This window comes from Pan paniscus, chromosome 14 (genome assembly GCF_029289425.2).
Source record: "Pan paniscus chromosome 14, NHGRI_mPanPan1-v2.0_pri, whole genome shotgun sequence".
Lineage (NCBI taxonomy): Eukaryota > Metazoa > Chordata > Mammalia > Primates > Hominidae > Pan > Pan paniscus.
Genome location: NC_073263.2, coordinates 115837245 through 115851541, shown reverse-complemented (window position 1 = coordinate 115851541; position 14297 = coordinate 115837245). Strand labels below are relative to the sequence as shown.

General features: G+C 41.7%; 1 long non-coding RNA gene and 1 pseudogene across 16 annotated transcripts in view; one reads left to right on the top strand and one right to left on the bottom strand.

Annotated features, from left to right (window-relative positions):
- The window catches only part of LOC117975684 (uncharacterized), a 42419-nt gene that overhangs the window by 1968 nt on the left and 26154 nt on the right, over positions 1-14297 (top strand). For 8 of the 16 annotated variants that reach the window (XR_010109714.1, XR_010109720.1, XR_010109713.1 and 5 more), the window contains exons 2-5: positions 345-448; positions 1091-1234; positions 9586-9839; positions 11122-11231. This is a non-coding gene — a long non-coding RNA (uncharacterized LOC117975684). Of the gene's footprint in view, positions 1-340; positions 449-1090; positions 1235-9585; positions 9840-11121; positions 11232-11456; positions 11777-13838; positions 13974-14297 lie in introns of those variants that run through there. The other 8 variants (XR_010109710.1, XR_008620725.2, XR_010109717.1 and 5 more) reach the window with 3 other exon arrangements.
- LOC129393682 (large ribosomal subunit protein uL23-like) lies at positions 4306-13843 on the bottom strand (annotated as a pseudogene).

The following is a 14297-nucleotide window of genomic DNA, read 5'->3' as shown; positions in this document are numbered from 1 at the left end:
CTTAGCCAGTGGAACATAAACCACCCTGGAGTTCATATAGAGGAGGGGTTCAAATGCCTCTGATAGCGTCGTGTTAAAACTCATGGCCAAACGCAAGGTCACATAGCTTTCTTTCCATGTTTTCCTCTAGAATTTGTATAGTTTTGTCATTATAAAATGGGTCTTGTCCTAGACCCCAAGAACAGGTTTTTGGATTTTACATGGGAAAGACCTTTTGGCAAGTCACAGAGTATAGTGAAGTTAAGATAGTTTATTAGCGACTACTCAGCTACATAGCAGGGCGTCCTCAGAAAGCAAGAGGAGGAATGCACCTGTTGTAAACATATAATTTTTTTTTGAGACAGAGTTTCTCTCCTGTCACAATGGCATGATCTCGGCTCACTGCGACCTCTGCTTCCTGGGTTCAAGGATTCTCCTGCCTCAGCCTCCCAAGTAGCTGGGATTACAGGTGCGTGTCAATATACCCGGCTAATTTTTTTGTATTTTTGGTAGAGACTGGGCTTCACCATGTTGGTCAGGCTGGTCTGGAACTCCTGGCCTTAAGTGATCTGCCTGCCTCGGCTTCCCAAAGTGCTGGGATAACAGGCATGAGCCACCGGGCGCCCGGGCTTAATGTTTGTTTATATAGGTTATTAAGAATCAGTTTGTGACAGGCTATTAGTATTGTTACTTCTCTTTGTTACTGTCGATTTTAACAACAATTTATGTGTGTACTATTACCTTTAAAGTAAAACTTATTTTTAAACTAAGAATGCTTTTTGTTCTTAACGTTCTGGGACATTTAAATAAGTTTCGTGTCTTTATTAACTTGTTCCCACAATCATAAATATTTCATAACCAAAAGTGCTCAACCCCCTAAATATATAATCCAACAAATTTAACGTGTGTGTGTGTGTGTGTGTGTGACAGAGAGAGAGAGAGACAGGGTCTCACTCTGTCGCCCAGGCTGGAGTGCGGTGGTGCGATCATGGCTGGCTCATTGCAGCCTCAAACTTCTGGACTCAAGCAATCCTCCCACTTCAGCCTCCTGGGTAGCTGGGACTACAGGTACGTGCAAGCATGCCATCTAATTTTTTTTTTTTTTTTGTAGACATAAGGGTCTTGCTATTTGCCCAAGCTGGTCTTGAACTCCTGATCTCAAGTGATCCACCCGCCTTGGCCCTTCATGTGGAAAATCAGAAACCAAAATCCCCTGTGAATCCAGCGCACTCGAGGTTCATTCTCCACACCCAAGGTGAGGCAGCCACAGGGCCAAGCTGCGGTCTTGGAACAGAAATGTAGCGTCAGGAAAGCAACTAGAACACCCGCCACACTGATATTAACCTCCGTAGTACTAATAACACTGCATCTGTGATGCTAGTGTTAGCACCCGTTGTATACAGAGAGCACACCCGTCAGGGTAACTCGGAAGCTGCCGTCCACATCCAACCCCGGGAACATGGATGTGTCCCTCAGTGCGCACATAATGCTTGGAACGCGGAGATGACATCGTCACCTAACGCTACACGCGTCACACTCATATAATCCCCGGAACACGCATGTGTCCCTCAGAGCACACACGTAACCCCTGGAACGCCCATGACACAGTCAGACTCACGCCACACCCGTCACACTCATATAACCCCCAGAACACGCATGTATCTCTCAGAGCGTACATACCGCCCGGGATGCAGACATGGCCTTTGCAGCCCACACGAGAGGGTCTGCAGCTCTGAGGATGGAACCTTCCGGCTCTCGCTGGGTCGCTGAGTTGACAGCCTCGGCTGGGCTGGGTTTGGGCTGGATTTGGCCTCTGTCATGAAACTTCATGTTGTTGTCTCTGCCTTACTGACGTGGTATTGCCACAGTTGTTTTAAAAAGTAGTTTACTTCCCAATAATGTCATACTTCTGGGAAACTTGCAACAGCACTTAGTATGCCTTCTCCTTTATCTCCAATTCCCCAGCTGTTATTGCTGTGCCAGTTTTGCAGCTTCACAAAAAATACCCCCGTGTGTTTCACCAAAAGCAGGAATACTCCTCCAGGTGATCCCCAAATAACCCCCAATTTAGGAAATACACAGTTTCTATGTGAAAGTCCAGTCTACAGACCTATTTCACTTCACTCCCTGCCCTAGGTGGGAGAAAAATGTCTATTTCCATGCGGGCCCAATTTTCCTTTTCGGGAACTGTTCCTGAGACTCAGTTTTCTGTTTTTTTTGTTTGTTTGTTTGTTTGTTTTTTGATGGAGTCTCCCTCTGTCACCCAGGCTGGAGTGCAATGGCGCCATCTCTGCTCATTGCAACCTCTGCCTCCCATGTTCAAGATATTCTTCTGCGTCAGCTTCCCGATTAGCTGTAATTACAGGCACCTACCACCACACCCGGCTAATTTTCTGTATTTTTAGTAGAGATGGGGTTTCACCATGGTGGCCAGGCTAGTCTTGAACTCCTGACCTCAGGTGATCCATTCGCCTCGGCATCCCAGAGTGCTGGGATTACAGGCGTGAGCCACTGCATCCGGCCGACTCTCAGTTTTCACAGCCTTAACAGATGTAAAGAGCAGAGATGACTCCAAGCTGGGTCTGCCCGGCGTTTCCTCCTAAACGTGTGCAGATCCTGTGTTCCTGGCAGGAACATCCTGGCCTGGGGCTGCACTCTCCTCACTGCAGCCCACTTGGAGGGGCACCCGTCCATCCCACCACCACTGGCGAGCTCACTTGGAAATGGCAAATATTCATTTACAATCACAAATTTCATCCTGTCAAGCTCCGCATTTCACTTTGCCAGTGGTTTTCCCTGGCCTTAGAACCGTGGACTCCAGACCCTGAGTTCTCCTGCCTGCTGTCCTCTCCCATCCAGTCTGCTACAGCTGCCTGCAGTCCCACTCATGGGGACATGGACTCCCAGGTGTCTTGGGGATTTTATGTGGGTTCCCCCAACCCATTCACCCAGTGCTGACTGTACTTTTTTAAGGCTTTTTCTAGATAAGTCCTTCAAGTCACAGCAGTTACGATATCTAAAAGTAGAAAAGTTAATGTTGATTTTCTAAAGACAAAAAAACAATTCATTATTAGATCATCTGTGAGACGACCCTCAATTTTTTTATCTTTTTTTTTGAGGATAGAGTCTCCCTATGTTACCCAGGCTGGAGTGCAGTGGCACGACCTTGGCTCACCACAGTCTCCACCTCTCGGGTTCAAGCGATTCTCCTGTCTCAGTCTCCTGAGTAGCTGGGACTACAGGCACCTGCCACCATGGCTGGCTATTTTTTGCAGTTTTAGTGGAGATGGGGTTTCACCATGTTTGCCAGGCTGGTCTTGATCCCCTGACCTCCAGTGATCTGCCTGCCTTGGCCTCCCAAAGTGCTGGGATTACAGGCGTGAGCCACCGTGCCCAGCTGCCCTCAATTTATAAATCAAGGAAATACTAGTTCTCTGGAACCAAAGTTCATGTTTGAAATAATTAGGAAAGAAAAATAAAATCTCATTGCTGAAAGAAAGGCAAATAGCACAATTGATTATTGAAATTGCAGAAGAGGGCTGGGTGCAGTGGCTCACTCCTGTAATCCCAGCACTTTGGGAGGCTGAGGCAGGCAGATCACCTGAGGTCAGGAGTTCGAGACCAGCCTGGATAAGATGGTGAAATCCCATCTGTACTAAAAACACAAAAATTAGCCTGGTGTGGTGGCACGCACCTGTAGTCCCAGCTGACACAGGATAGTGGGCTCTGTTAGAGGAGATAGCTAGACATGAACAGGAGGGGAAGCTCCTGGAAAAGGGGAAGTCTGTGAAGCCTCACCTGGAGGGACCCCAAAAATGCACATATTAGTAGCATCTCTAGTGCTAGAGTGGATGGGCACTTGTCAATTGTGGTTAGGAGGGAGAAGAGGTACCTACGCAGAAACACCCTAGAACTTCTCTTAAGATGCCCCAATCATCATTCACTCTGCAATAAAAATGTCATACATCTACTCTAACAGAGCCCACTATCCTGTGTCTTTCCCAGAAATAGGGAACAGTTAATTGGAAACCATAAGAAATGATATGCGTGTAGATGAAAACTTTACAACTTACACAAATAATCACTCAAAATCATCCTTACACTAAAAATGCAAAACTGTACCATTTCTAGAAGAAACTATAGAAGAAAAGCTATGTGCCTTTGGGTTTGGTAATGAATTTTAACAAATGACACAAAAGGTTGATATACACAGAAGAAATGACAATGTGGATTTCTTAATATTTAAAGTTTATACTCTGGAAGAGACCTTGTTAAGAGAACAAAAAGACAAGCCACATATTGAAGAAAATATTTGCAAAATACAGATCTGAGAAAGAATTTGTATTCAAAATATATTTTAAAAATCTTAAAACTAAACAATAAGTTAAACAACCCAATTGAAAATGCACACAGATCTGAACAGAACCTCACCAAAGAAGATCTACAGATGGCAAGTAAACATACAAAAAGATGCTCAACATACTAGAGAACCGAAAACCACAATGAGATAGCACAGCTGGTGTATAGCTCTTAGAACTGCTAAACTCTTTACAAAATGACAAATTGCTGGAGGAAAAACAAGAACTCTTTTCATTGTCGGTGGAACACAGTGTATAAGACCAAAATATGCCACCCCAAAATATAATGGTAGGAAACCAGAATATGCCACCACAAAATATGTCCCTTTGGCTTAAGAATTATTCCAAGCTGATTATTTTGAAAAAAAAAAAAATGCTAACAAAGGAAGTTGTGAAAACAGAGTAGAAGTTACACTTGTGTAAGGAAAATTTACATCTATAAAGGAAATCACCATTTAAAAGCCACCTCTCTCGACACCAAGAAGGATAACTAAATCACTAAAGACTCTTATCAATGGAGAATGCGTGGACTTAAGTCTGTATAACAAACCTTACCCTTGTCTAATGTGCTTTTGCTGGTTAACTCCCCACTCACCACTGCACCTCAAATCTTCTTTCTTTAAGTTGAAGATAGTATTTATGCTTGAATTGAAAGCCACCTGTTGGAGATTTACTCATTTTTCCTTGAGTATCTCCCATGTATCCATAAGGTATACATGTTTTTAAACTTTTCTGTTTTTCTCATTTTAATCTGTCAGTTTTTACAGTGGGTCCCATCTAAGAATTCCAAAAACATAGAAAATTTTTTTCCTCCCCATTAAAATTTCGGCAGTTTTTTCTAAAGCTAAAAAGTCTCACCTTACAATCCAAAAATCACATTCCTAAGTATTTTGACAACTACTTTGATGTTATTTCCAAACAAAAGCTACCATGCAATTATTTACAGAAGCCCTATTCAGAATGACTAAAGGAAAAAAAAGGAATCAGAAAGTCTTACAATAGACGACTGTGTGGGACTCCACTCAGACATCAAAAGTTGTTATAAAGATTATTTAAGTGAAAACACTTGAGATACTGAAGATAAAGGAAGAAATCTTACCAGAACTTACTTTATCCAATTAAAGCAGAACTCCCAGAAAAATACAACTGCCATTAACCCCATCCAAGGAGTTTCTTGCAAATTCAGCTGCCATAGACACAGCGTACTCTTTCCCATTAGCGATGATAAATGAAAATGAAATCCTAAGCTCCCAACTGACTGAACAGACCCACTCTTGGCTGAGGGGACCCCAGAGTAACTTTCAAAACTGAGTTCTCAGCTTTGCTAGGATGGGATGATGGAGGTCAGATACACATCGTTATACCCCTTCCTTTGCTAACCATGATGAGGCTTTCTTCCCTAAGGATTTAACAGAAACCAGCCCTTTCAAAGGCTCTACCACTGATATCAACCTCTCCTTTCTTGCCTGATAAGAGACCACCCACAATGGAGAGGTTCTGGCCAGTGTACAGAGGATGCACAGAGCGAGTTTTCATGTCCTCTGCTTCACCTTTTAATGTCAGATAGCTGAAAACTCCACCCTGGGATCATGATAACACTGCCATTTTTTGTACATGGGACCCATGAAGAAGCAAGAAACTCAATTGCACATGCATGCATTTCTCCTTCCATAAATATTCATGACTCCTCCTAGAGCTTATTAAATAAATGCATTTGGCCATTCCACTCAGCATAAATTACTATTTCCTTTACCTCCTCCTTGAAGCATCTGTTTCTGGCTTCTGGCTGGAGGCTGTGCTTCCCAGCCTGTCAGAAGGACAACTCTTCAGGCTGCAACCCTTTATAAGAAATAAATCTCTCATTGGGTATGGTGGCTCATGCCTGTAAACCCAGCACTTTGGGAGGCCGAGGCAGGTGGATCACCTGAGGTCAGGAGTTTCAGACCAGCCTGGCCAACATGATGACACCCTGTCTCTACTAAAAATACAAAAAAAATTATCCAGGTGTGGTGGTGGGTATCTGTAATCCCAGCTAATCAGGAGGCTGAGGCAGGAGAATCGCTTGAACCCAGGAGGTGGAGGTTGCAGTGAACCAAGATCACACCATTGCACACCAGCCTGGGCAACAAGAGTGAAACTCTGTCTCAAAAATAAAAATAAACATAAAAATGAAGAAATGTCTCCTTTCCAAATTTATGAACCTCATCATTCTTCCATTGTTAGCATTAAAAGGTTCAAAAAGATCTTTCCATACTCTCCCACAGAAGCCGTAGAAATTGTCATTTTGTTAATCATTTTGGATGCCTGGGAACTTGTAATCCAATGAGTAGAAAGTTTGGTACCCCATTTATGGCTGTCAACCTGCCAATTCTCAGGAGTTTGTAAAAGCCTAAATCTGAAAGGATCTCATCCCATTAGGACCCTTGTCTCCTTTTCTGTTGCCTTTGCCCACTGGCTCTGGCAACAGGGGTCTTTCTTTCTCCTTGGCTATCTTTGGATATGGGGGCTCCGTCTTCTGTGCCACCTTAGGGAATGCCTTTTGCAGGCATGGCTAAGTCATTAAAAAGCCTTCAGTTTCAGTAACACTTTGAGTGAGTACTCTCTGAAGATGCATTGGAATCTCAGGCTTCTTTGTCTGGAAGATAACTCTTGGGCTACAAGTTTCTTATCCTAGCTTTGGTTTTGAGGCCTCTCTGTTCTCCTCTTGGGTTGGAAGTTATTCCTGGCTTTTTGTTTCGAGGTGTCTCTGTGATCTTGAACTTGCTCCTTTCATGGGAACTTCTCAGTTGACTAAATTCTCCCTTCTTACACCTCTGCTGACTATGTGTTCCACCAATATGGAACTAATTCTACTTCCTTTCCTGTTTGCATGATTTTACTAAGAATTATTTAGAAATTTAATCGCTCTTTTGAGAAAATTTTTATCTTCCAAATTGCCTCCTTTTAGACTTTTCCTTTCCCAGTTGAGTCTCTCAACTCCCTATAATCACTGAAACTTTAGGCACCCCACTCCATGCCTTGGAGTGCTCTCCATGCTCTCAATGTGCTCAAGAATCTGCAAAAGCAAACACCTGGGGCTGAAAAATAAAATAGAAAAAAATTTTATTTCTCAGCCTCCATAAGATTGTATGTCCAAACAAAAGAAAATCTTAAAAATCTCCAAAAATATTGGTGAGACAAAAGCTTTGGCGCTCATATGAAGAAGAAAAAACTTGTTCCATTTTCCAGATACACAGTTATAATACAAATATAAAATTGGGCAAAGACAAAAACCAAGTCTTCTATATAAACTAGTGAATTTAGTATTATTGTAATAACATTAGTCAGGGTTCTCCAGAAAGGCAGAATCAATAGGATATATGTAGATAGATAGATGAGAGAAGACTCATTAGGGGAATTGGTTCACATAATTATGGAGGCTGAGAAGTTACACAATAGCCTGTCTCCAAGTTGGAGAACCAGGAAAGCTGGCAGCATGGCTCACTCCAGATATAAAGGACTCAGAATCAGGGAAGCCAATGGTGTAACTCTGATTCTGAGGCCAAAGGTCTGAGACCCTGAAGTTCTGATGTCAAGGGCAGGAGAAGAAGGATGTTTCCGTTTCAGAAGGAGATAGTTCACCTTTCCTCTTTCTTTTTGTTCTATCTGGGCTCTCAACCAATTGGATGGTGCCTGTATTCATCCATTTTTATACAGCTATGAAGAAATACCTGAGTCTGAGCAATTTATAAAGAACAAAGAGGTTTAATGGGCTGACAGTTCCACATGGCTGCAGGGGCCTCACAATCATGGCAGAAGGGGAAGCAAAGATGTCCTTCTTCACATGGCAGCAACAAGGAGAAGTGCTGAGCCAAAGGGGAAAAGCCCCTTATAAAACCATTGGATCATGAGAACTCACTCACTGCCATGAGAACAGCATGGCAGTAACCACCACCATGATTCAATCACCTCCCACCGGGTCCCTCCCACGACATGTAGGGATTATAGGAACTACAATTCAAGATGAGATCTGGGTGGGGAAACAGGCAAACCATATCAGTTCCCATCTACACTGGGTCATGGTTATCTCAGTGTCTTCCAGAAACACCCTCACAGATATGCCCAGAAATTGTGTTTGACCAGCTATGTGTGTCTCTTAATCCAGTCAAGTAGATGTCTAAACTTAACCATCAGAATATTTATGCCTGATTCATGACTGAAATCATGTTTGACCAGCTATGTGTGTCCCTTAATCCAGTCAAGTAGATGCCTAAAGTTAACCATCAGAATATTTATGCCTGATACACGGCTGAAATTGTGTTTGACCAGCTATGTGTCTCTCACAATCCAATCAAGTAGATGTCTAAAATTAACCATCAGAATATTTATGCCTGATTCGTGGCTGAAATCGTGTTTGACCAGCTATGTGTGTCCCTTAATCCAGTCAAGAAGATGCCTAAAGTTAACCATCAGAATATTTATGCCTGATTCATGGCTGAAATCGTGTTTGACCAGCTATGTGTGTCCCTTAATCCAGTCAAGTAGATGTCTAGAATTAACCGTCAGAAGATTTATGCCTGATTCATGGCTGAAATCGTGTTTCACCAGCTATGTGTGTCTCTTAGTCCAGTCAAGTAGATGTCTAAAATTAACCATCAGAATATTTATGCCTGATTCATGGCTGAAATTTCAGGATGAAAGCTATGAAATCTCTATTTGTGTTTGTATATCTATTAATGTATGTAATGTATATGTGATATTTTCTTAACTCCGGATAGCATTGCAAAATTCATTTATGAAATCCTCTAAAAGTGCTCTATTCTAACTTGGCTTGGAAAAAAATAAGCATTTATAAGTAAATATTCACCAAACTCCTAGAAATATAGGAACTGATCAAATGTTTTTTAAGTTAACACGATTTGGATAAAAGTTAAATAAGATTAATATAATATTTTTGGTGTAATAAAACAACTGTGTCTTCAAAATTATCACTATTGAATATAAAACAAACATAAATTCCTATTCTGCTTGAGTTCTAGTGAAATAAGCTAATATTATACTTACTAAAAATGTAAAATCTTAGAGCTTATAGATTTGGTTCTAATTAATTTGTCATTCTTATGAAAAACATCTTTTTTTATGGTGAAAAGATACACATATATTTAGAGTTAGCCAGCTGGACTCAGTTTAGATGATCCCAATTTTGTTGCAACATCCAAAGCATCATAATCAGGAGCCAGTCGAACATATGCCTTCTTCTCTTTATCAGGACAAATCAGGGTGGTGACCTTGGCCACATCACTGTCACAGAGCTTCTTCACAGCCTGTTTGATCTGGTGCTTCTTGGCTTTAACATCCACAATGAACACAAGCGTGTTGTTTTCTTCTGTCTTCTTCACGGCCGACTCAGCGGTCAGCAGAAACTTGATGATAGCATAGTGGCCAAGCTTTTTTCTCCTGGGGGTGCTCTTCTGAGGATATTTGGGCTGCCTCTGGAGTCGCAGTGTCTTGGGCCGCCTGAAGGTAAGTGACATGCGGATCTTCTTTTTTGCGTGTGGCTGTGGACACCTTTCAACACTGCCTTCTTGACCTTTAAAACCTTCACTTTGGCTTTGGCTTTAGGAGGGGCAGGAGCTTCCTTCTTCACTTGCGGTGCTATCTTGTGAAAAGAGAAAAACATTATTTCAAAAATAGTTTGTTTACAGTAAATCTGCTTAATAGTAGTTTCCAAAGTACTTTTGGTAATTTTTAACCTTAAAGTTAAGCTAAGTAAAAGATTTGCATTAAATATCTAGACCATTTATAAATAAGATACAATACTAAAACATTTATTACTGAGCATAAATGATTCAAGTTTATATAATTTTGCCTTGCTACTTTTACAGAGAGACTAAAGATATTTTGGCCCATTAATAAATGTCTTTTTTTCTGCCACACTGAGAAATTGTACTATGAGGAAACACATCCCTCTAGATGTTGGGAGATGATATATTCATACATTTTCTAACCTACTATAGAATGGTAATATATGACAGTTTATAACTCCCTACTTCCTAGTTTTCTCTGGAAAATAAAAGATTACTAAGTATTAAAATTATAATCAATATATGTAAAGAAAACTACTAGAAATAATAGAATAACTAGAAACAACTCTACACAAAGCATGCAAGAAAAGTAGGGCATGTCTTGCAAGTAAAGTAGGATGTATTTTTTATAAGGAAAACCATACTTAAGATACAAATAAAAAGAGATACCTAACCATCCCTGTGTTATATTTGTATGGGTACAATGTTATGTTTTCAGAAATTATATAAAATTCCTGGAAATTTGTCAATGTCTTCCTTATCCATGCTATGTGCCAGTATAGAGTAATGAGTCATAATTCCAATTATTATTTTAAATGTTGTGCCAGGCGCAGTGGTTCACGCCTGTAATCCCAGCACTTTGGGAGGCTGAGGCGGGTGGATCACAAGGTCAGGACATCCAGACCATCCTGGCTAACCTGGTGAATCCCCGTCTGTACTAAAAATACAAAAAATTAGCCAGGCGTGGTGGCAGGTGCCTGTAGCCCCAGGTACTCGGGAGGCTGAGGCAGGAGAATGGCGTGAACCCAGGAGATGGAGCTTGCAGTGAGCCAAGATCACGCCACTGCACCCAAGCCTGGGCGACAGAGTGAGACTCTGTCTCTAAATAAATAAATAAATGTTGTATGCCACAGAGAAAATCGAATATCCTTGTCAGCTGTGGTATAATGAACTCTCATCAGATCTTTCATCACAGCCATTTCATACTCTTTGTCATTTAGATATTATTTCCCCTGATGCTTTCCTGAAAGCTCCTGCAATCAGCTACAAGTCAGAATGTTCGTCTCCAACACAGGACTCCCTCTGAGACTCACGGAAAAGACTATGACAGGTACTCTGGTTATAGGCTTGGCTTTTAGCCTGAATAAGGCCTTTAAAAGTCAAATCTGAGATTCTGTATGAATTCATACATACATCCTACTTTACTTGCAAAACATGCCCTACTTTTCTTGCATGCTTTGTGTAGAGTTGTTTCTAGTTATTCTATTATTTCTAGTAGTTTTCTTTACATATATTGATTATAATTTTAATACTTAGTAATCTTTTATTTTTCCAGAGAAAACTAGGAAGTAGAGAGTTATAAACTGTCATATATTACCATCCAGCACTTTGGGAGGCCAGGAGTTCAAGACCAGCCTGGGCAACGTGGTGAAACCCCGTCTCTACCAAAAATACAAAAATTAGATGGGCATGATGGCATGTGCCTGTAGTCCCAGCTAATCAGGAGGCTGAGGAGGGAGGATCGTTTGCACCCAGGAGGTAGAGGTTGCAGTGAGCTGAGATTGCACCTTGCACTCCAGCCTGGGTGACAGAGCCAGACCCTGTCTCAAAAAAAATTTTTTTAAAGGAAAACTATAGCCATTGTGAGTTATCTGATTCTAGTCTTGTTTCTTGTTTCTGGGCTATTTTTACCTCTTTGTAAACTGGATCCTGCCATCTGCTGAATTTTGTCCCGCAATGATACTTGTGGAACAAGAAGCCAAGTATTGTCTCTTCTACTAATGTATCTATTGTCAGTTAATTTGAAGGTCTCCAATCCTGGAACAAAGTTAGAAAAGGAAGGTTTTGCTCCCCAAAATGCATAACTAAATTGTGGTACATTCATATAATGGAATACTATTTAGCCATAGAAAGGAACAAGCTATCAACTCACACAAAGACATGAGTGAATCTTGCATGCACATTGCTAAGTGGAAGAAGACAGTCTGAGAATACACACAGTGTGACCTCATTTAATGAGACACTGGAGAAGGCAAACTACACAGATGGGAAGCCCATGGATTGTCAGCTTCCCAGATGTGTGAGAATCTCTCCTCCCTTCCCAACATTCTCATGCTCTCCCTCTGCCTCTAGAGAATTTCCTGTCCCATCTCTCATGACAAATCCCTTCTTCATTCTTTATGATGCAGCCCCTTCTGCATCTCCTAGAGCCATGCTCAGCTAAATTTTGTTGTGTGAGTAATGAGAAGAGAGTTGTTATTTGTATTTAGTGAATAATAACAAAAGGCATTTAGCCTTCTGGAACCTGGTATGTAGTAGATCCTCATGAAAAACTAGCTCTGTTGATAAAACTAGACTGAAAGGAGCTTTCAAAAGTCAACAACGACATCATGCAGTGAAGGACGTAGATGAGAAGCTGCTGCTGCAGCCTGGAGCTCCTGGAAGCCCGTTTTGTCCAGGACTTAGCAGGAACGCACTACCTTTCCATAAGGAGACACTGCCCACAGAAACCAAGGCCATTCTTTGAAGACAAACATGTTTTAATAGCCTTTACATTATATAATGGTGTAATATAAATAATATTATTAAGGTAAAATTATTTACATTATTATGTTACGACTTTTGTACAGAGCTTTACACCTAGATATTCTGAAGTTGGTGGTCTGTGAGTGGCATCAAGTGATGACTGACACACTCTGACCTGGGGTAGAACAACACGTGCCCCTGCAGTTTGCTGAATTTCAGGGCATCACCACCTGATTTCAAGAGTGTGTTTTCCTATCCTCTAGAGTTTTGCCCACTTAAGCAACAGCTTTGCTGCAATACAGAACTCCACAATTTATCAAAATATTAATTTGGAGAATACTGGTTCACCTAGTTCATTTTCAAGTTTTCTTAAACTATCAGGCCCATAGCTAATGCCAGTGGCTCCAAGGATGAGAAGGTAAAAAGCCTTTTTTGTTTTCGCTTTTGGCAAGAGAAAAAAACACATTTCAAACCTTACTGTCTCATGCTATTCACTGGAAAATTAGAAGTGAACACACTCTCCTCCCAGCCCAATCACAGCTACTAAATAACCAAGATCTCCTGCAGGTGCCTTTGCCTTGGCTTTGTGAGCCTGGAGTTGCTGGCTGACACTGGGCAGCAGGAAGCAGAGCTGGTCCCATTCCTCCGTGCTTTCCCCGTGCTGTGGGGACACAGACACATTGAAAAACCTGGGTCCTGCTCTGGCACTGGCTGGGAAGCTATCTGACGTCAGGCTCATAGTGGACTTCTGAGTTGAAAAGAGAGTATGGGTCACCCAGCCCCACTTACTCATTTTACAAAGAATGAAAATGGGTCTCTATGCCAGACATGAGAATACACATTGTAAGGCTGTGCAAGCTCGCCGCACTTGTATCCGCTCAGCACACACTTACAGAGTGCCGAGTGTCTCCAGCATGAGAGGGGCTCTAGTTCCCGGGGTCCCACCCTCCAAAGAGGACAGCAGCACCTCGAGGGACAGAGGTGCAAAGAGCAAGGTGGGGGCCCTTCTGCTGGAGAGGCGGCTAGGGAGGGACCTTACAGGAAGTGACACCTGAGCTCTTCTCTGAAGGATGAAGCTGAATTACTTGGAGCTTAGGGCGAAGGGTTGTCCGGGGAAGTGCAGCCTGTGAGCCAAAAGCACGAGTATAATGACTTGTCCAGAGAAGTGTAACAAGTTCCATATTGTTTCTAGGCCAAATCTGCATAGGAGTCACCACAGGAAAGAGCAGGATCCTGGAGCCAGGGCCTTGGATTTCACCCACTGGCAATGGGAATGTTCACTGGGAATTTTGGGGGGCAAAACATGAAAGTGTTTCCTCTTAAAAATAAATAAATAAATAAAATAAATAAATTAAAAATAAATAAAAATAAAAAGGAAAGTGTTTCCTCTTAGCTCCAATTCTCTCTCTCTCTCTCTCTTTCTGTCCCTCTCTCTCTCCCCTATCTTTAATTTGTGTATTATCATAAGAAAACACAGATGTGTCAGATGTGGGGATTAGCAGCCTGCATCTTTCTGGATGACTTGAGGGGAGCACTGTGGCCTCTGTGAGCTTATTTACAATAATTCACGAATCTTGCAAAAAAAAAAAAGTCATGGCAGCAGAGATTAGAAAATCTCCTAGTATTTCTTCTGATACTTTGAATTTATGAT